The sequence below is a fragment of the Panthera pardus genome, unplaced genomic scaffold, assembly GCF_024362965.1.
Source record: "Panthera pardus isolate Hobbes unplaced genomic scaffold, ASM2436296v1 HiC_scaffold_3, whole genome shotgun sequence".
Taxonomy (NCBI): domain Eukaryota; kingdom Metazoa; phylum Chordata; class Mammalia; order Carnivora; family Felidae; genus Panthera; species Panthera pardus.
The window spans coordinates 8,656,181-8,678,767 of NW_026526876.1; positions in this window are offsets into that span (position 1 = coordinate 8,656,181).

The following is a 22,587-nucleotide window of genomic DNA, read 5'->3' on the forward strand; positions in this document are numbered from 1 at the left end:
GTTGCAACAGGTCCCCCAGGTGACGCCCGCTGAAGTCGGAGAACCACTGACCTATGGTGGCCTCTCCTCTCCCGACTCATGCTCTGTGCTGACAAACGTTCCCACCGGAAAAGAGAGGGAAGCAAAGTCACCTTGGAAGCCCTCAGATCTCACTGCTTCCGAGGGCTTACAGCAGAAAATTATATATGGATCACAGCTATGTACAAGCCTACGGATGACAGATCAGAAGCAAATTTATGGTGCTGTTTATAGGTGATTTTATGTTTATTGAGAATAAGCTCCTTTAAAAAAAAAGTTGTTCACAGACATTAAAAAATATATGCTATTTATCCACTTCGATATAAGACTTTTGGGGGGTACCTGGGGGGGTACCTCAGGCTTCCCCACCCCTCTTCTCTGGCAACTGCCAGTTTATTCCCTGTATTTATGTGTCTGCTTCTGCTTTTTGTTTGTTCATTTGTTTTGTTTTTTAGATTCCACATATAAGTGAAATCATATGATATTTGCCTTTGGCTGACTTATTTCACTTAGCATCACACCCTCAGGCTCCATCCATGTTGTCGCAAATGGCAAGATCTCATTCTTTTTTATGGCCGAGAAATATTCCATTGTGCATCTATACCACATTATCTTTACCCATTCACCTGTCGATGGACACTTGGATTCCTTCCATATCTTGGCTGTTGTAAATAATGCTGCAATAAATATAGGGGTGCGTATATCTTTTTGAGTTAGTGTTCTCATTTTCTTTGGTAAGTACCTAGTAGTGGAATTATTGAATCGTATGGTAGTCCTATTTTTAATTTTTTGAGGAACCTCCATACTGGTTTCCACAGAGGCTACGCCAATTTGCATTCCCACCAATAGTACACGAGGGTTTCTTTTTCTCCGCATCCTTGCCAGCACTTGGTGTTTCTTGTGTTTTGGATTTTAGCCATTCTGACAGGTGTGAAGTCATACTTCATTATGCTTTTGATTTGCGTTTTCCTGATGATGGGCGATGTTGAGCATCTGTTCATGTGTCTACTGGCCATCTGGATGTCTTCCTTGGGAAAAAAAAATCCCTAGAAGTTTGAACTTTTGTTTTATTTTGCTGCAAGACATTCCATGAAATGAGTGTTCAAGTCTATTCACTGCAGGGATATTTTCTATTGATCTGCACTTGCAGTTACCCAACTTGTCGTCTGCCAAATCCGTTATGCTGTTAAATACACCTACTGAGGGGCACCTGGATGGCTCAGTTGGTTGAGCATCTGACTTCGGCTCAGCTCACGATCTCGCAGTCTGTGGGTTCGAGCCCCGCGTCGGGCTCTGTGCTGACAGCTCAGAGCCTGGAGCCTGCTTCGGATTCGGTGTCTCCCTCTCTCTCTGCCCCTCCCCTGCTCAGGCTCTGTCTCTGTCTCTCTCTCTCTCAAAAATAAATAAACATTAAAAAATGCACCTACTGAGCTCTTAGCTTCTGATACTGTAGTTTTGTTTCATTTTTAGAATTCCCCCTTGACTGTGTTTTCAAAAGGATTCTAATTTTCCGGTACAATTCTCCACTCTCTTTTCTTGATTTAATTAGAATCGTTTTCAAGCCCTCGCTTGCTTATCCTAATAACCTAGTGGAAACTACATTTCATATGCTCTCCATTACATGGGTTTCATCGTGGCTTCCAGCTCAAAGCAAATACAATTCTAACCTGAACTGCTGACTGACTCTGCCAAGAAAATTTCCAACAGATTCCTTCTGGTTCTTTCAAAAACCATCTATGGGCTCCTTCAGAGGTGAAATGACCCACCAAGTTTTTTAAATTAACCAGTCCTTGGCAGGTTAATGTGCTGGCTGTATTATGTTTGAGAACATCCTGACTGAGGTCATTCCCGGGCTCCCACGAGGCAGTTGCAAAATGAAACGGCTGCAGATTTGCAACAGCGGGTCAGAACATCAAAGTATTTCATTGTGCCCGTGACCACCCTCCTCTGTCCAGTCCAGCTCTTTCCCCAGGATTTTAGGACTTGGGATCCTCTGCCCTATCAGCAAATGCCTCCAGTAAGAACACTCATTACCTGGTCCAAATCTTATCATTTAGCTTTGGGTATGATTCATTTATCTCAGTTTTCTAAAATAGAAAAAGATGATAGATAATAAGATAGAAATTTTCCTCAAGTACAGCTTTTATTATATTGCTTCCTTGATCCAAAGAATTCAATGGCTTCTCCTCGCCCATCTTGGCACCCACAGACCTCTCTTGCAGACTTGCATTTAATTAACACCTCAGGCGGACCTACTGCTCTAGAGAAGCTAGTCTGTTCCAGAAACATCCCGAGTGTCGCACGATGGCTTACACTGTGACAATATGCCCCCTACACCCCATCAGGAGGTCTTGCTCTGCACATCCCCTGCAAACCTCCTGTCTGAAGGTCACAGTGTCTCATTCACCCCTGAAACCCCAGCAAGTAACACAATGACTCGTACACAGAAGGAACGCTAAATATGAAATCTCCACCATTATTTTGGGACGTATCAATACCAACGTCATCTTCTTCTTACCTGAAAATGACTCTAAGATCTCAAACTCTGAATTCTGCCCTCCTCGCCCCGATCGCCAGGTCATCCGCGGATCACATCTTACAGGGAGGTTATGTTCGAAAAGCCAGTCCAAACTCCAAACATTAAGAATTGTCAAATTTATTATGAACACGTGGAACTACCATAAACCTTGTGTTCAAATAAAAGAGAACTGTCAAATTTTCCCTTGGAAAGTCCTGCAAGTAACTCACACACACACACAAAAGAATGTTGATCATTTTAAGCGTACTATGATTTTTTTCCAGGAAGTTCGACACACCACAAGCAGCCAGCTTGTCCTGACATTGGACGACGGGGCTGTTTTTCAGCTGAGAAGCGTAGGAGGTGCTCGGCCTGGGTTCAGAAGCCATGCTGCACGAAAAATACATTTTCATTCACTTTTCACGTGTTGGTTTTGTCTTCGTCCCTTGGGATGCACAGTTGGTCTCCAATCAATGACGTGTTCGAGTGATGAACTCCACTATTGTTCCATACTTCCCACCTTGCCCATTCCCCCTACCCTCCTCAAACCCGCTCTTCAGCGACATGGGGATCTTGAACCCAGTTCTCAGTTTACTGGTTCCACCTCTGCTTTCCTTGTCTTTCTTTGAAACCTTCCCAACGGTTCCTACAATGTCCCTCCTGCTACATCCATGTTATCAGTCTTCAAACCTGCATTTTCATGGATTTTCTTCAACAGCGTAATTTCTTCCTTCTTAGAACTTTCACAGCCCATCTGAGGGCTTCTGCTATGGCATGTGGACAATTTTATTTTGCTCAAGGTGAAAATCACAGACTAACCTGCAAGTGCCTTGTGGGCAGGAGATATAGCCCATCCATGTTCGGTACCCCTCCTGGAACCTGGCATGGTGCCATGAACACACCAAGTATTCTATGGTGTTTGTGGAATGAATGTGAATTGATGATATATTAGGAAGTGTATGTATTGTGTATTCAGGCTTTGGCTCCTGGAGATATAATAAAGGTGCAGAGAGACCAATTGGCAGCTGAGTATTCTGTGCAGAAGGGGTTAAAGCCTTCAGAGTGGAAATGGAGAGAATGACAGGTAGACACAAAGGGATGGACATATTTGAGGTTGGAAACAGGGCACAAAAGAAGTCTCCAAGGCTGACAACCCAGGTGCCCAAGAGATTGATTTTACCACTTACAGAGTAGGGGTTATTTTTCCAGGGGGAAGGGAAGACTTAAGAGCTAGACACATTGAGACTGAGATGCTGATAGGACAGCCACGTGAAAATGTCCAGCACGAAGTCAGAAATAAGAATGCATCGCTCAGGCAAGAGACCTAGATCTGACTGTGGAAATGGGAATCCTGTGTTGAAAGTGAAATGGAGAACACCCTCCAAGAGGCAGCGTAGATCGCAATGCAGGTGGACAAGGGCTTACCGTCACGACATCCTGGGGACACACACACATAACCAGGTAGCTTTTTAAATGTCTCGTTCGCCTACAAATGTAGCCACCGGCCACATGGAGCTTTTAAAATTAAATAAACTTAAGGATTCAGTTCCGAAGTCCTACCAGTCACATTTCAAGGGCTCAGGAGCCACATGTGGCTACTGGGTATCATACTGGACAGCACAGATATATAAAATTTCTGTCCCTGCAGAAAGTTCTGACAGATAGTTCTGGTCTAGACTGAAGGAAAAAAGAATGAGAATTGCAATAAGAATCGTGGCACCACCCTAGGAAAGCACTAGGGTTGATTTGCCAAGCAAATATGCTACATTTTAGTGCCTTTGCTATTTGCAGCAACAAGTTGCTTTAAAAAAACCAAACAAACAACTTTTTTATTATGTAAGTAACAGACGGCTCCATATAAAAAAATATTTTAAAAATTGGAAAGCATATGGGGCGTCTGGGTGGCTCTGTCAGTTAAGCATCCAACTCTTGATCTCAGCTCAGGTCATGATCTCACAGTCGTGAGGTCGAGCCCTGCGTGGGGCTCTGCACTGACAGCACAGAGACTGCTTGGGATTCTCTCTCTCTCTCTGCCCCTCCCCAACTCTTTCTTCTCAAAATAAATAAATAAACTTACAAAAAATGGAAAGCATAAATATTAGGGGTGCCCGGGTGGCTCAGTCAGTTAAGTGTCTGACTTCCACTCAAGTCATGATCTCAGAGTCACAGTCTGGGATTCAAGCCCCGTGTTGAGCTCTGTGCTGACAGCTCAGAGCCTAGAGCCTGCTTTGGATTCTGTGATTCTCTCTCTCTGCCTCTTCCCTACATGCACTCTGTCTCTCCCTGTCAAAAACAAATAAACATTTTTTAAAATTTTTAAAAAGAAAGCATAAAAAATAAAAATCCCCCCCAAACCTATCCAGATCTAGCCATTGATAACATTTTTTTAGTAAATCTGTCCAGTCTGGTCTTTAAAATATTTACATTTTAATAATAATTGAAATCATATTATACATATAATTTTGTCAACCGTCTTATTCGCCTGAAAGTATATATCATAAACATTTTCCCAGGGGTTAGCCCATCTCTGATCTGGAACGATTCTTAGAAGTGTAAATGCTCAGCCACAAATATTTTGTTTATTTTATTTTATATTTTATTTTATTTTATTTTATAGTTTATTTTACTTTATTTTATTTTTAAACATTTATTTTGAGAGAGAGAGAGAGAGGCAGAGAGGGAGAGAGAAAGAATCCCAAGCTGTTCTTATAGAGCCCCATGCGGGGCTCAACCCCACAAACAGCGAGATCATAACCTGAGCCAAAACTAAGAGTCTGATGCTTAACGAACTGAGCCACCCAGGTGCCCCATAGGCCACAAATATTTTAAAGACTTTTGTCACATCATACCATTTTCTAAAAAAGCTCGGTCAATTTTCACTCCCAGCAGTAAATGTGTCAAAATTCTGGTCATAATCTGTCTTTTCTTAACTTTCCCCAAAGTCATTTTTTAAGTTTTTATTTAAATTCCAGATAGGTAACATACCGTGTAATATTAGTGTCAGGTGTACAATATAGTGATTCCACACTTATGTACAACCAGGGTCATTCGATTGCTTTCTATCTTTGCCAGTTGGGAATATACCACTTGCTTCAAACATTTTTGTGTTTGTGGCCAATTCCATTTATTTTATGTACTTTTTGTTCCTGCCCTTCCCTATTTTACTATTTGCCTATTATTTATAAAACTGCATTTCGTATATTAAATGTTGAGTTTGTCTATATATGTAGAGAGATAGAGGTAGAGAGCTTTATAGGTATCTCCCAATTTTTTTTTTTCCGCTTTCTTCTCACGTAAAGAAAGTTTAAAATCTGTGTATAATCAAATACTTGTCTTTTCCCTATGGTATTTCTTCCTCCATTTCTTGTTCTGTTAGACTTCCCCAGATGCTCGTCACTGTATTTTCTCCTAGTTCTTCTATTACTTCCATGTTTGAAAACAGTTATTTTGATTTTTGCTTGCTATCCATTGTACCTCAGCATGTTTTTGAAGATGAATTAGAGGAAAATCATATTAAAACACTATTTGGCCATTATTTCCCCCAATGGTCTTCTTACCACCCATTTACAACTCCTTTGAGTTCGAGGCCGTTGACTGACAAGTAGGCTACCAAGAGTTAGAAGAGATTTGGACAAGAAAATAAATTGTTGGAATAACATGGAATCAATAAGGGTTACTGCAAATATTGAATTAGCCTTTCTTCCAATATGCACTGGACAGGAAAGTTTTGTATGTTCCTTCCCTCTATCCAGGCATCTCGCCTTCCTCCTATGGAGCATCACAACAAGTTAAGACCTGACATGGCCTCAGGTAGCCCCCAAAGATGACCAAGTGGTGAAGGGAGCTAGTGGGCCAAGGAGGTTCTGATGGAGGGCTATTACTGTGATCAGTCTTCTGATTCTGGAAAGAGAAAGGATACAACTCTAACCCTCAGTGCCCCCTCTGGGCACCCTTATCTCTGATCTCCCCTGGAAAGTCAAAGACCACACAGTTTACAAATGACCATAAGGGAGAAGGGCTTGAGTGCACCAAAATCAATCCTTTTGAACCCAGCTTCCCATGGCTAGAATTTTCTGTTGTGTCGTTTGTCAGACGATTGCTTTGTACCACAAATACAGTTCAGAGACCGTTTTGGTGCAGGGTATTTGCATCTTACATTGACACACACAACCCTACACTTTTGGGAAGACTTTCACACACATTTGTGGAAAGGCCACTGAACTAGATGTCCAAAACCCTGTTGGTGGGGTTGTTGAGTTATTGCTACAGGGGACTACAGGAGATCACTTAATTCTTGTTCCCTCGTCCGAATTATGGCCCTAACTAGCTCCCTGACTTAGGTCCCGTCACCCTCCAGGGTGTTACAAGACTATGCCCTGTGTGTTGCTCTTTAAGTTCACCAACACCCACCATTATTGCCCCTTGGTTTGAAGACGATCACATCTGCTGAGAGCACAAGTGTGCAAACCCACACCATCCCTGGACAGCCACATCCAAAGCAAGCAGATGGACACTTGAAGAATGACACATAAATGGCAAATACACTTCACGGACACCCACTACTGAACCAGCCAATTACTCAGTTCCATGCAAAATAAGGAACTGGTTAAGTTTGCATTTTCTCCTTTCTGACTGTATTCTTGTGTTGTGGAGACACGCCCAGGTAGTTTAAAGGGTGTCTCGAGAGAGAGCCTATTTTCACGGGGAATGAAGACAATGCGTAGTCAAGGGAAAATAACTCATTCTGTTGTAGGGAGGTGATGCATCCGACTTTCACTGTATTTTTAAAAACTCACATTTGGAAATCATTGTAAACAAAAGAGACAGATAAACGGGCAGGTGACAGATAATCTTCCAATCATGTGAAACTTGCTTAAGTAACTAGCTCAAAACAGTTCTCACATCCTGAGAAAGGCTTAGTCAATCCTCTAAAAAAACAAACAAACAAATGCTTGAAGTGAGTTATTAGGTGAGTGCGTACCTTGGACCTCAGCCATCATCAATAAGATCAATCCCCAAAATGCTCAGCTGCCCTTCTGCAGAGGACAAAATGCTCATCTATTCTTACTCTGCTGAGGAGTAAGCTGAGAGGGGCCGTCCAGCTAAACCCACTAAGACGAGGCTCTGGTTAAGATACCCAGTCACCATCCAACCCTTGCTTATTTGGTGTTTTCTTTATGAAAAGTACATTTAATTCACTTATCTTTGTCAAAGTGCATGAGCGTTGTGTTTTGATATGGTTGCCCATAAAACACTCTGGCTCCAAAGGACAGTGGGGCTGTTACATGAGGTCCCACAACGCTCTTGTGCAAGGATCTCAGGTAAGCAAAACAACCAGCGAGGACATGAAATCCTTTTTTAGAACCACCTAAAGAGGTCAAAAGTCACATAACCAGAAAGTGTCTCACCTAGCCCCTCCGATTTCAAATCTAAGATTCTCCCCCCCCCCCCCCAATAACACATTACCTCGCCGTACAAATCAAATAAGTATGTTTCCCACGGTATTGTGAGAATGTAGCCCATATTGATGAAAAGTGCCCAGTCCAAGCTCAAGTCAGGAAAGCATCCCAGGATGTTCTGACTGTATGTGGCTGGGTGTAGAGACACATATCAACCGACTGTATAGGAAGAGACAGGTTTTCCCAAGACCATGTGCCCTTTTCCAAGACACCACTTTAAGCCTGAGAACCGGCTCCATTTGGCATGTCAGGGACCATAGAAAGGTTTCCATCGCCCGGAACATGCTTCTGGATTTTTCAAAGTAGCCCACAGCTGCGCTCAGCCTCCTTGCAGCCCAGGTGGAGGCGGCAGGGAGCTCGGTCCCCAGTGGGATCCAGTGCAGGGGTTGGGCTGTAGGGCCGTTCTCACCGCCCGGAAAGTGAAAAGAGACTGGAAGCCTTGGGCCTGCAGAGAACTCAGGCTGGCCTCTGCAGGGCGGGAGGGGGTGCTCTCTCTTCCCCGGCCGCCTGGGATTGACTCAGAGGCAGCTCCAGAAAAAGAGGTGCCACGCTGCCGGCCGGGGTTTCAGGAGGGCTTCCCAGGTGAGGTGATGGGTGAATGGAGACTTGAAGGGTGTGTGGAAATTTGCCAGGAGGAAAAGGAAAAGTACGTTCCAGGAAGAGAGCCGGTCAAAGGTTAGGGGCCATGCCAGAGGGACTCTGTGTTTGGGAACCGGGGAGGTTGAGGGAGGAGGGGTGGCTTCCAAAACGTGGGTCTTTGCCCTGCCCACCCTGGTTGTATTACTTCCAACTTAGTGCTCTTTTCTGTCTGTTCCCGATGGTTTCTTGTTCCTTTATGATCAAATAGTACAAAGCCCCTCGAGACTATAAATTTACCTATAAGAAAATGCTAAGAGGTGATCCTACCTGCTTTTGTCTTTACGAAACCACATGGTGAATTTGCAAATTAAAGTTTAACATATTCTGCCCCCGGGGCGCCTGCGTGGCTCAGTCTGTTAAGCATCCGGCTCTTGACCGTGGCTCAGGCCACGATCTCAAGTTTGTGGGTTCGAGCCCCGCGTCCAGGTCCGTGCTGTCAGTGCAGAGCCTGCTTGAGATTCTCTCTCTCTCCTTCTCTCTCTGCCCCTTCCCCATGTGTGCACTCTCTCCCTCTCAAAATAAATAAACTTTAAAATAAAATAAAATGTCCTACCCCCACCTCTGTGGACGTGCGCAAAATGTTTCTGTGCCTGGCAGTTCCGGGTCAACGCCCAGGCAACATAGCGGGCTGGACTGGAAGAATGACTTCCTCGTGCCCAGTGTGGGTGGTAGCCAGCAGCACCCAGCAGCCGGCGCCTTCCCCAGCCTCCCCTCCAGGGGATTGCACGGGTGTGCTCCTGGGGGACAGCTCCCGAGGACAGCTCTCCCCAACCCTCGAGGGCAGGTGCCCCGAAAATGTTGCCAGTGCAACACTATACGGACAACACCTCCACCCTTCCCTGGGCCACCCTTGTGCTCCATCTAGGCACGTGCCTCAGCCCTAGGGAGGTGGGGGCTCTTGCTTGAATGCTCTACCTTCGTCCTGGGGGTGGGGGCTGCTTCTGGTAACTGCTAGTCCTGTTCTCTTTACTCCTCACGAGCCAGCCAGTTCCTGCAATCATGTTCTAGTTAACAGAGTATATACTTCTTTATATTAAACTTGCCCAAATTCCCGTGTGGTGTCTGTCTCCCGATCGGACACTGACTGACGCGCACGGCGACAAGATCGGGGACCAAGCGGAGGAAGGCAAAGAAAATGTCCCAGGCTCCTGATGGGGGAAATATACCAGAGCTGAAGAGTAGAGCTCTCTCGATTTTAAGGGAAAATCAAATGCTTCCTGTGTCCTCACCACAACAGAACCTTCTCCACTCATGACCTGTTCGCAGGTGAACTACTTCCTTCGTCCTGTTCCCTTCCCTTACAAAGCCCGCCTCGATGAGAAGATAATAGACATGATAAAAAACAAACACCGATTGAGCATTTTTATGTGCGAGGAGCCATCGTGAATATTTCAAATACATATATGATCCTTACAATAACTCAGCGAGGTGGGTTCTGCCCCTAACCTCATTCGACAGAGGAGGAATGTGCCCAAATTGCAAATCTAGTAAATAACGGATCTGGTCATTGACTCCAGAAAGTCTGGCTCCAGAACCACTTTCCAGTACAAAGAATTACCAGAGCTAGAAGGACCCCTCTAGTTGCAAGAATCTCTCTCTCTCTCTCTCTTTTTAATGTTTATTTTTGCAAGAGAGAGAGACAGAGCATGAGCAGGGGAGGGGCAGAGAGAGAGGGAAACACAGAATGTGAAGCAGGCTCCAGGCTCCGAGCAGTCAGCACAGAGCCCCACGCGGGGCTCGAACTCACGGACCACGAAGTCATGACCTGAGCCCAAGTTGGACTCCCAACTGACTGAACCACCCAGGTGCCCCAAAAGCTCCAAACGCTTTCATTAAAAGAGAACACAAGTACAAAAGTACAAACTTGTAACTAGCAGATAAGTCCAGGACATCTAACACACAGCATAGTGATTCTAGATGGCCATACTCCAAAGCTGCTAAGAGTCTAGGTTTTAGTTGTCATCACCACGAACAGAAATAATCATGTGGGGAGGAGCCAAGATGGCGGAACAGCATGGAAGTTTTTTGTGCCTCGCGTCCATGAAATCCAGCCAGACCAACACTAAACCATCCTACACACCTAGAAAACTGATGGGAGGATTAACACAACAATCTTCACAACCTGAGCCACAGAATTCAGCAGGTATGTGGCACGGAGAGGTGAATTTGGGGAGCAAGAAGCCATGGAAGGTGGGGAACCTCTTTTGCGGTCGGAGAGAAGATGGAGACTGTGGGGGGGAGGGGGGGAGAAGGCGGGAAAAGCACCCCTCCCCAAAAGCAGCTGGAGAGAATGTGGAAAATTGGAAACGGCCGCAGGGACTAAACCGAAAAGGGAGAAAGGAGAAAGGAGAGGGTTTGCATTAAGACTGTAAACAAGGGAAGCGCAAAGGCTGCAACCCCGCAGCTCCCTACCTGGCGGTGCTCTGGTGGGAAGGGCGAATCCCCGGGAACAGAGTGGGGACCGGGAGGTTCTCTGGCCACACGGGGAAAAGCGGTTCCACTGCCGGAAGGACATTTGGTAGAGACTGTTGAAGCCACCTGGTCCCAGCAGATCCCGGAAGGCGGCCACACTCTCTGGGGCTGGGGCAAGGTGGTTGAGGGCGAAGCCTGGTGCCAGATGTGTGTCGCGATTTTCCACGGTCCCTGAAACGCTGAGGCCGCACTGTCTCGTGATCTTTTTGGGGGGTGGACTGGCCCCTGGCCGCAGTCTCGGGGCACCGGCGACAACAGAGTCCAGCGGGCGTTCCTGGGTGCAGCCGACACTCGACCATTGCTCATTCGGCCATTGATCGGTGAGACCCTCCGGCAGAGGGGCGGAGCGGGTGAAAGCCGCCGTCCTTCGGAAGCAAGGGGCCGGGGAAAACAGCCGCGTCGGAGACAAAACTCGGGAGAGAGGTACTGCCTGGGGCCTGGTCACGGAGAGGGAAAAAGCGGGGAGTGGACGAGAGCTGAAGACGGAGGACCGGTGCGCGACTGCTGATCCGGGAGAACTGGGTGGCTGGGTGGCGTCATTTTTCACGGCTGCCGCGCATGTGCATGCGCACCGATGAGCACCGCAACCATCCACCCTGATAGGCTAGCAGCGCCATCTAGGGGAGAGCGGAGCCGTTACACCGAGCCCCGCCCAACTGGGCCAACTTCGCTCTTCAAGAACACAAGTCTCACCGCGGCTTAATCTACGGACTATAAAGAGCTACACGGACTGACTCTAGGGGAAAACGAAGCACTTTCAGTCCTACTTCAATCTGTTAGCAGGTTCATCTATTCAATTTTTTTTTTCTTTTCTCTTTTTTCTTTTTCTCTTTCACAATTCTTTTCCTTGAATACAGAAAGAGAAAAAACTCATTTTTAGTTTCAATTTTTATTAAAAATATCTGTCTTTAATTTTTATTACTATATTTTTTGCTTTTATGTAAATTTTTTCAAATTCTCTCTTACTCCCATCATTTTATTTCAGTCTACTACAGTGTATTCACTTTTTCAGATTTTCAAATGATTTCTTTTTTTATCTTTTTTCTTTTTCATTTCTTTTCTTTTTTCTTAAATATAGAAAATGAAAAAAATCATATTTCTTTTTGATTTTTATTAAAAATATTTTTCTATAATTTTTTTCTACTATATTCTCTACGTTTGTGTATTTTAGTCTAGTGTATTCATTTTTTTCAAATTCTCAATTTCCTTTTTTCTCTCTCTCCCCCCTTTTGTGTGTGTGTGTGTGTGTGTGTGTGTGTGTTTCTCTAATCTGTCAAACCACATTCTACACCCAGACCAAAACACACCTAGGATCTAGCATAATCTATTTGATTTGTGTGTGTGTGTGTGTGTGTGTGTGTTTAATTTTTAATTTTAATATTTTTTTAATTTTAATTTTTTTAATTTCAATTTTTCTATCTCATTAATTCCTTTTCTCCCTTCAAAATGACAAAACGAAGGAATTCACCCCCAAAAGAAAGAGCACGAAGAAACAACAGCCAGGGATTTAACCAACACAGACACAAGCAAGATGTCTGAACCAGAATTTAGAATCATGATAATAAGAATACTAGCTGGAGTCAAAAATAGATTAGAATCCCTTTCTGCAGAGATTAAAGAAGTAGAAAATAGCCAGAATGAAATTAAAAATGCTCTAACTGAGCTGCAATCACAGATGGATGCAGCGGTGGCAAGGATGGATGAGGAGGCAGAACAGAGAATCAGCGATATAGAAGACAAATTTATAGAGAATAACAAAGCAGAAAAAAAGAGGGAGATTAAGGCAAAAGAGCACGATTTAAGAATTAGAGAAATCAGTGACTCATTAAAAAGGAACAACATCAGAATCATAGGGGTCCCAGAGGAGGAAGAGAGAGAAATAGGGGTAGAAGGGTTATGTGAGCAAATCATGGTGGAAAACTTTTCTAACCTGGGGAAAGACACAGATATCAAATCCAGGAAGCACAGAGGATTCCCATTAGATTCAACAAAAACCGACTATCAACGAGGCATATCATAGTCAAAATCACAAAATACTCAGGCAAGGAGAGAATCCTGAAAGCAGCAAGGGAAAAAAGTCCCTAACCTACAAGGGAAGACAGATCAGGTTTGCAGCAGACCTATCCACAGAAACTTGGCAGGCCAGAAAGGAGTGGCGGGATATATTCAATGTGCTGAGTCAGAAAAATATGCAGCCAAGAATTCTTTATCCAGCAAGGCTGTCATTCAAAATAGAAGGAGAGATTAAAAGTTTCCCAGACAAACAAAAATTAAAGGAATTTGTGACCACTAAACCAGCCCTGCAAGAAATTTTAAGGGGGACTCTCTGAGGGGAGAAAAAATGAAAAAAAATATATATATAAATAAATAAATAAATACATAAATAAATAAATAAATAAATAAATAAATAAATAAATAAATACCAAAAGCAACAAAAGATTAGAAAGGACCAGAGAACACCAACAGAAACTCCAACTCTACAAGCATCATTATGGCAATAAATTCATATCTTTCAGTACTCACTCTAAACGTCAATGGACTCAATCCTCCAATCAAAAGACACAGGGTAACAGAATGGATAAGAAAACAAGACCCATCTATATGCTGTTTACAAAAGACCCACTTTAGACCTAAAGACACCTACAGATTGAAAATAAGGGGATGGAGAACCATCTATCATGCAACAAAAGAAAGCCAGAGTAGCCATACTTATATCAGACAATCTTGACTTTAAAATAAAGACTGTATCAAGAGATGCAGAAGGGCATTATATCATAATCAAGGGGCCTATAGACCAAGAAGACCTAACAATTGTAAACATTTATGCGCCAAATGTGGAAGGACCCAAATATATAAATCAATTAATCACAAACATTAAGAAGCTCATCGACAGTAATACCATAATAGTAGGAGACTTCACTACCCCACTCACAACAATGGACAGATCATCTAATCAAAAAATCAACAAGGAAACAATGGCTTTGAATGACACATTGGACCAGATGGGCTTAACAGATACATTCAGAACATTTCATCCTAAAGCAGCAGAATATACATTCTTCTCCAGTGCACATGGAACGTTCTCCAGAATAGACCATATACTGGGACACAAATCAGCCCTAAGTAAGTACAAAAATCGAGATCATACCGTACATATTTTCAGACCACAATGCTATGAAACTCGAAATCAACCACAAGAAAAAATTTGGAAAGGTAACAAATACTTGGAGAACATCCTACTAAAGAATGAATGGACTAACCAAGCAGTTAAAGAAGAAATTAAAAAGTATATGGACGTCAATGAAAATGATAGCACCACAACCCAAAACCTCTGGGACGCAGCAAAGGCAGCCATAAGAGGAAAGTATATAGCAATCCACGCCTTCCTAAAGAAGGAAGAAAGATCTCAGATACACAACCTAACTTTACACCTTAAGGAGCTGGAAAAAGAACAGCAAACAAAACCCAGAACCAGCAGAATACAGGAAATAATAAAGATTAGAGCAGAAATTAATGCTATCAAAACCAAAAAAACAGTAGAACAGATCAATGAAACCAGAAGCTGGTTCTTTGAAAGAATTAACAAAATTGATAAACCACTAGCCAATTTAATCAAGAAGAAAAAGGAAAGGACCCAAATAAGTAAAATCAAGAATGAAAGAGGAGAAATCACAACCAACACAACAGAAATAAAAACAATAATAAGAAAATATTATGAGCAATTATATGCCAATAAAATGGGCAATCTGGAAGAAATGGACAAATTCCTAGAAACATATACACTACCAAAACTGAAACAGGGAGAAATAGAAAATTTGAGAAGACCCATAACCAGTAAGGAAATTGAATTAGTAATAAAAAATCTGCCAAAAAAACAAGAGTCCAGGGCCAGATGGCTTTCCAGGGGAATTCTACCAAATATTTAAGGAAGAGTTAACACCTATTCTCTTGAAACTGTTCCAAAAAATAGAATTGGAAGGAAAACTTCCAAACTCTTTCTATGAAGCCAGCATTACCCTGATTCCAAAAACAGACAGAGACCCCACTAAAAAGGAGAACTACAGACCAATTTCCCTGATGAACATGGATGCAAAAATCCTCAACAAGATATTAGCCAACCGGATCCAACAATACATTAAAAAAATTATTCACCATGACCAAGTGGGATTTATACCTGGGATGCAGGGCTGGTTCAATATCTGCAAAACAACTAACGTGATTCATCACATCAATAAAAGAAAGGACAAGAACCATATGATCCTCTCAATAGATGTGGAGAGAGTATTTGACAAAATACAGCATCCTTTATTGATAAAAACCTTTAAGAAAGTAGGGGTGCAAGGATCATACCTCGAGATGATAAAAGCCATATATGAGCAACCCAATGCTAATATCATCCTCAATGGGGAAAAACTGAGAGCTTTCCCCCTAAGGTCAGGAACAAAACAGGGATGTCCACTCTTGCCACTGTTATTCAACATAGTATTGGAAGACTTAAGCCTCTGCAATCAGACAACACAAAGAAATAAAAGGCACCCAAATTGGCCAGGAGGAGGTCAAACTTTCATTCTTCACAGATAGCATGATATTCTATATGGAAAACCCAAAAGATTCCACCAAAAAACTGCTAGAACTGATTCATGAATTCATCCAAGTTGCAGGATATAAAATCAATGCACAGAAATCGGTTGCATTCCTATACACCAACAATGAAGCAACAGAAAGAGAAATCAAGGAATCGATCCCATTTCCAGTTGCACCCAAAACCATAAAATACCTAGGAATAAATCTAACCAAAGAGGGGAAAAATCTATACACTGAAAACTGTAGAAAGCTTATGAAAGAAATTGAAGAAGACACAAAGAAATGGAGAAAGATTCCATGCTCCTGGATAGGAAGAACAAATATTGTTAAAAGGTTAGTACTACCCAAAGCAATCTACATATTCAACGCAATCCCTATCAAAGTAACACCAGCATTCTTCACAGAACTAGAACAAATAATCCTAAAATTTGTATGGAACCAGAAAAGACCCCGAATAGCCAAAGTAATCTTGAAAAAGAAAGCCAAAGCAGGAGGCATCACAATCCCAGACCTCAAGCTATACTACAAAGCTGTAATCATCAAGACAGTATGGGACTGGCACAAGAACAGACACTCAGATCAATGGAATAGAATAGAGAACCCAGAAATGGACCCACAAACGTATGGCCAACTCATCTTTGACAAAGCAGGAAAGAATATCCAATGGAATAAAGACAGTCTCTTCAGCAAGTGGTACTGGGAAAACTGGACAGCAACATGCAGAAGAATGAACCTGGACCACTTTCTTACATCATACACAAAAATAAACTCAAAATGGATGAAAGACCTCAATGTAAGACAGGAAGCCGTCAAAATCCTCGAGGAGAAAGCAGGCAAAAACCTCTTTGATCTTGCCCACAGCAATTTCTTACTCAACACGTCTCTGGAGGCAAGGGAAACAAAAGCAAAAATGAACTACTGAGACCTCATCAAAATAAAAAACTTCTGCACAGCGAAGGAAACAATCAGCAAAACTAAAAGGCAACCAACAGAATGGGAGAAGATATTTGCAAATGACATGTCAGATAAAGGTTAGTATCCAAAATCTACAAAGAACTTATCAAACTCAACACCCAAAAAACAAATAATCCAGTGAAGAAATGGGCAGAAGACATGAATAGACACTTCTCCAAAGAAGACATCCAGATGGCCAACTGACACATGAGAAAATGCTCAACATCACTCATCATCAGGGAAATACAAATCAAAACCACAATGAGATACCACCTTATACCTGTCAGAATGGCTAACATTAACAACTTAGGCAACAACAGATGTTGGCGAGGATGCGGAGAAAGAGGATCTCTTTTGCATTGTTCATGGCAATGCAAGCTGGTGCAGCCACTCTGGAGAACAATATGGAGGTTCCTCAAGAAAACTAAAAATAGAACCACTCTACGACCCAGCAGTTGCACTACTAGGCATTTATCCAAGGGATACAGTTGTGCTGTTTTGAAGGGACACATGCACCCCCATGTTTATAACAGCACTATCAACAATAGCCAAAGTATGGAAAGAGCCCAAATGTCCATCGATGAATGAATGGATAAAGAAGATGGGGTATATATATATATATATATATATATATATATATATATATATATATACACATATACACAATGGAGTATTACTCGGCAATCAAAAAGAATGAAATCTTGCCATTTGCAACTACATGGATGAAACTGGAGGGTATTATGCTAAGTGAAATTAGTCAGAGAAAGACAAAAATCATACGATTTCACTCATATGAGGACTTTAAGAGACAAAACAGATGAACATAAGGAAAGGGAAACAAAAATAATATAAAAACAGGGAGGGGGGACAAAAGAGACTCATAAATATGGAGAACAAACTGAGGGTTGCTGGAGGGGTTGTGGGAGGGGGTATGGGTTAAATGGGTAAAGGGCATTCAGGAATCTACTGAAATCATTGCTTCACTATATACTAACTAATTTGGATGTAAATTTTAAAAAATAAAAAATAGGGGCACCTGGGTGGCTCAGTCGGTTAAGCGGTGGACTTCGGCTCAGGTCGTGATCTCTCGGTCTGTGAGTTCAAGCTCCGCGTCAGGCTCTGTGCTGACAGCTCAGAGCCTGGAGCCTGTTTCAGATTCTGTGTCTCCCTCTCCCTGACCCTCCCCTGTTCATGCTCTGTCTCTCCCTGTCTCAAAAATAAATAAAACGTTAAAAAAATAAAATAAAATAAATAAAAAATAAAGTTAAATTACAAAAAAAAAAATAATCATGTGACACACTAGAAGCATTAGCTCACGCTGCAAATGGCGATCACATTGCAACGTATAAATGTATCAAATCAGCACATTGTACATCTTCAACTTACACAATGGTATATGCCAATGATATCTCAATAAATTTAATAAATAAAGGGAAGTTTGAATAAAAAAAGGAAGTGGCAGGTGCCTGGATGGCTCAGTAGGTTGAGTGTCTGACTCTTGATTTTGGCTCAGGTCATGATCTCACGGTTCGTGAGTTCAAGCCCTGCATCGGGCTCTGTGCTGACAGCATGGAACCTGCTTGGGATTCTCTCTCTCTCCTCTCTCTCCGTCCTTCTCCTACTTGTGCTGTCTCTGTCTCTCTCAAAATAAATAAATAAGTGGCAAAACGCCATCATATGCTCGTATATAATATATTTTTTTAATTACAAAAGAAGGCAGAGAGTTTCTATGACAGAGTGGGGAGTGTTCGTTGAGAGTGGTCCTTCCAGCCTGGAAACAGCCTCAGAGCCCTTTCTCGTCTGGAAGCCATATTGAGATTCATTGACTATTCACTGAAAGCGAATTGAAAATCAAGAGCCACTCCTTAAGAGGGCTTAACTCAGATCACTACCCCAATCAGGGAAAGTAAAGAGAGAAAAGTGTCAGGAGCTTGATCTGCTTCCCCAAAAGGACACTGTGTGACATTGCTGAGAGGATCCAAAATGTTTACGTTCAATTTATTATTAGGTTTTTCTCTGTGTTCATATCACATCGGTTTCAAAAAAAAATCCTTATTTTAAATAATTTTTAGCATATTTTAAATTCATACTGAATTTTATCTCGATGTAAGACTATAAATTATGAGATTCATCACTCTTCATGTTTCCTTGTCCTCGTCATCTTTTGTGGCATCTGCTAGAATTCTGCAGTCACTTGCTTGGAAAATTGTCTCCAGAGAGAGCAGATTCTAGCTCTCCTACAAGCCGGCAGGTGGCCTTGGTCATTAGGTTGGACCCTGTGAAACTGCCCTTTTTGGTAGGTCAAAAATGGTTGAATGGGATCGAAACTACGTATTTACACTATGTCTTAGACTCGACATCTGCAAAATGGGTATGATATCATTTCCATCACAGGAATGTTTAAAGAGTACGTGAGCCCTGGCATGCAGTAGGAAATGTTAGGTGGTGGGTGTAGTGGTAGTGCTTTACCTTCTGAAGTCTTTCAGAAGAAGGGAAAGAACCAGATGGCTAGACCTGTCAGCCTACGCCCAGGGAGGCTGGAAACCAAAGAAGGCAACAGATCCAGGCGAATTTCTGAAAGACTGTAACTTGCCCTCTAATAAGTATGTGTCTTGGAATCTGACCCAATCCAATATGTATTTCTTCCTTTGGGGAATGAGCCTTAGAAGAGAGGCTGGGAAATAGGGGGTCTTCTCTCTCCCCAAAAGTCATATAACTCTACACACCCAGAACCAGAACCAGACTGAAGGCTTATTTCCCAGCCCTGCAGATTTCCAGTCTCTGATGCATCTGAGTACAGTACCAGAAAGGAGAGATCTGCCTAGGAGCCTCGCTGGAGGCACCCAACCAGACTGGAATGTATCCAAAAAGTGGCACCAGCTTACATGCGAGTAGGTGATCGGTTCTGACAGTCTATGAAACCCTTAATGTAAACCGGAGAAGGTTATTAAAAGCTATGCTGGTTAACCTCTTAATCTATTCTAAAAGAACGATGCTCAATCCCTTGCAAAAGTCAACAACTGTTATTTGTCTGACGTTACTGGTGCCTGTTGTTAATGAATCCAGTTCTCACATCAACACAGCAAGATGGGTATTCTTATCCCCACACATGATGCTGTGGCTCAGACCAAGGAAGCAAGTGGCCCAAGGTAGTAGAGTTTTGAGGCCATGTTTGGCTCGTTCCAAAGCATAGACTCATAGCCACTTTGTAAACACTGATTTTCCAGCTTTAAGATGTTTCCCTAAATAATCTCATGAAGTAACAAGTGACAGTATCATCATTCCAGTGATACGCTGGCACACTGGCTCTCCGGGGTAGAAACCCTGATTTGAGCATCTGCTGAATTCTATGCTATAAATAATTGCACCCCATGGCCGATTTCGACATAGCGATGCCTGGTGACATTAGGGAATATTTAACGGTGGGCTCCTAGGAGCTGGTGGGAGCTCACCCCAGCCACTGCAGGGTTCCCATTGCACCGATGATCAGACCAAAGCTCCAAGACATCACTGTACTTGTCACAAGGCCACATCATTAATAGCTAATCCTGAATTTGAACGTGTAGCCTCTACAAAAAGGCCTTCGGTTGTTTCTACTTCTCCATCTGTACTTACCATCCTAGGGGAGGGAAAAAGAAAGCATCACTGCCTAACACATGGTTCAGACCATCGTCTTGACAAGTGGAGTGTTCTTGAAATTTGATTCCCCCCTCCAATATTTTGACACTAATGGGGGTTCTTCATCTGCTGGGTGGGCTGAATTGGAGGGCCCTAGATCAATGAGCTAAGAAATGGGAAGACGGTGGTAGAATTCGAGAATAAGCAGAATTGTCAGCATGTGCGACACAGCCCTAGCCACAGCGATGTCCCAGGCCCCTGTGTGCCAATCCATTCAAATAGAGCCTACTGGGGAGAGTTCTGATTAATGCAGCTTTTTGGGGAGTCAGGTTCTGGTTGAGATAAACTAGGATTTGGGTTAACATCAAAATGATCTCATGAGCACCACTCTTAGTATTTTGTACAGAATTGCCAGTTGACTTGTCAACGTTTCAGTTCAGAACGTTTCCTGGGTAGGAGCTGCTTGGGTTCAGCCAGGGACAAAAATAAATACAGCCCCTAAATGGGCTGGACGGCAGACAAATGAAGTTACAGGACCTCTAAAAATGGAGTCAACTTTAGTCCATTTCTAAGGCAGTGGAACAGAAGGTTTTTAAACCTCCAGAATCAATGATATGTCAGCAAAAGTATTTAGTCGGCTTCCAATGAATGCATCTCACTAGCAGCTCTCTTGGGATCCACCCTATGTCCCCCTACGATACTCTAAGCCAACTTGTACCAAGAACTAGAAGGACCCTGAGTTCACAGAGCAACACTGACTTGAATTTGAATCCTCTCCTGGCAGCTCAGAGTCCTGGTAACAGCGATAATTGATGTTTGCTAATTAGCTCACTTCATACTCTCAGCAACCCATTGAATCGGGTCTTATTATTATCCCCACTTCACAGACAAGGCAAGAGAGCCACAGGGGGGTACGTAACTTCCCAAACTCAAACAGCTGGACAGTGGCAGGGTGGGCTCTGAGCCCCAGGCAGTCTGGCTCCAGAGTCTGGTCTCTCAATGTGTGTGCAAGGCAATACATCAAGACTCGGGGCCCGGGTGGAGTTGAGGGAGGATCTGGTCCAATGTCAAGACCAGACAGATGAAATGACTTCACAAGGTCATTCAGCTACTTCATGGCAACCTCTCCCAGGTTCTTGCCTGTCCAGTTCAAGGTGCTTCTTTGTGGCAAGAGGGATGACAGGGATGTGTTTAGGGCAGGTATGTGGCTACCCCAAGGCCAGGCCAACCAGGACCTTGGAAAGCCTTCCCTTCAGACCTGAAATTTAGACAGGGGTGAGGGTCTGTCCACAGAACCCCAGGTTGGGCCCCCCAACATGTCCAGAGAAACTCAGCTCCATGGGGCTCCACTTGGGGCTCCCGAGTGGCTGTTCAGACCACAGCCACCCCCTGTACACAATCACTCCTTGGGTCCAGTCCATCGGTTCTCCCAAAGTCTCGTGTTCTCCAAGCGAGAATTCCGACAGGAGTGCCGACGATCTGAGGAATAGAATTACTCTTGATTTCCATGCTCCACCTTGTGAACAGAGCCTCTGTCTTGGCCCTTGACCACTGCATGTATGTCTGTGTCCAATCCTGAGGTCCTCCTTTGCAGGACAAGTGTGGACGCAGAAACCTTCAGGGACAACAGCCCAGGCCCTATTGTGGTGTCATCATGCTGTGACACGAAGTTTTGCTGAGGATGACTTTGGGGGTATTTGGGGCCCATGAGGGTCATGAAAATGAAATTTAATCTATGGCACAATAATATATATCCAGAGGGAGGGAGGACGTTACAGAATTTAACTAGAGAAAGCCAGAAGTGCATCATCTTGGGGGATCACTTGTAATTCTCTCACGCCCAGGTTTAAAGCGGGGTTAATGTTTCTCTGACCACTTTGGTGTGGTTCTTTTCAGGTTGACTTGCCACAGGCCAGTGTCAGTCCAAAGAGAGGCTCTTCTGCACAACACGGAGACCAGGACTTGGAGGTGCGTGTGAGTAACTGCTTTCCACCACAAATGCAGTGATTGAACACAGCTTTTTAACTTCTTCAGGGTAGGGTTCTCACCGGAGACCCTTTTCTTCCATTGTCCATTCAGGGAGAAAAATGGAGACGGAGGTGGGGGATGTTTGAAGGACTGACAGAGCTTGCAGGAAGCCATCAACAGAGATGTCGATGCCTCAAACGTGACCGTTCACATTGACCGTGACTTCCAAAGGAGAGCGCTAGAGCTATTTCCCTCTGCAATGTTGCATACTTGTCAGAAAATAAGAACAGACCAATTTTCCTAGAGGCAGAACCATCAAATGAAGATTCATTCTGGAAAGATCAAAATCCTTTCCCA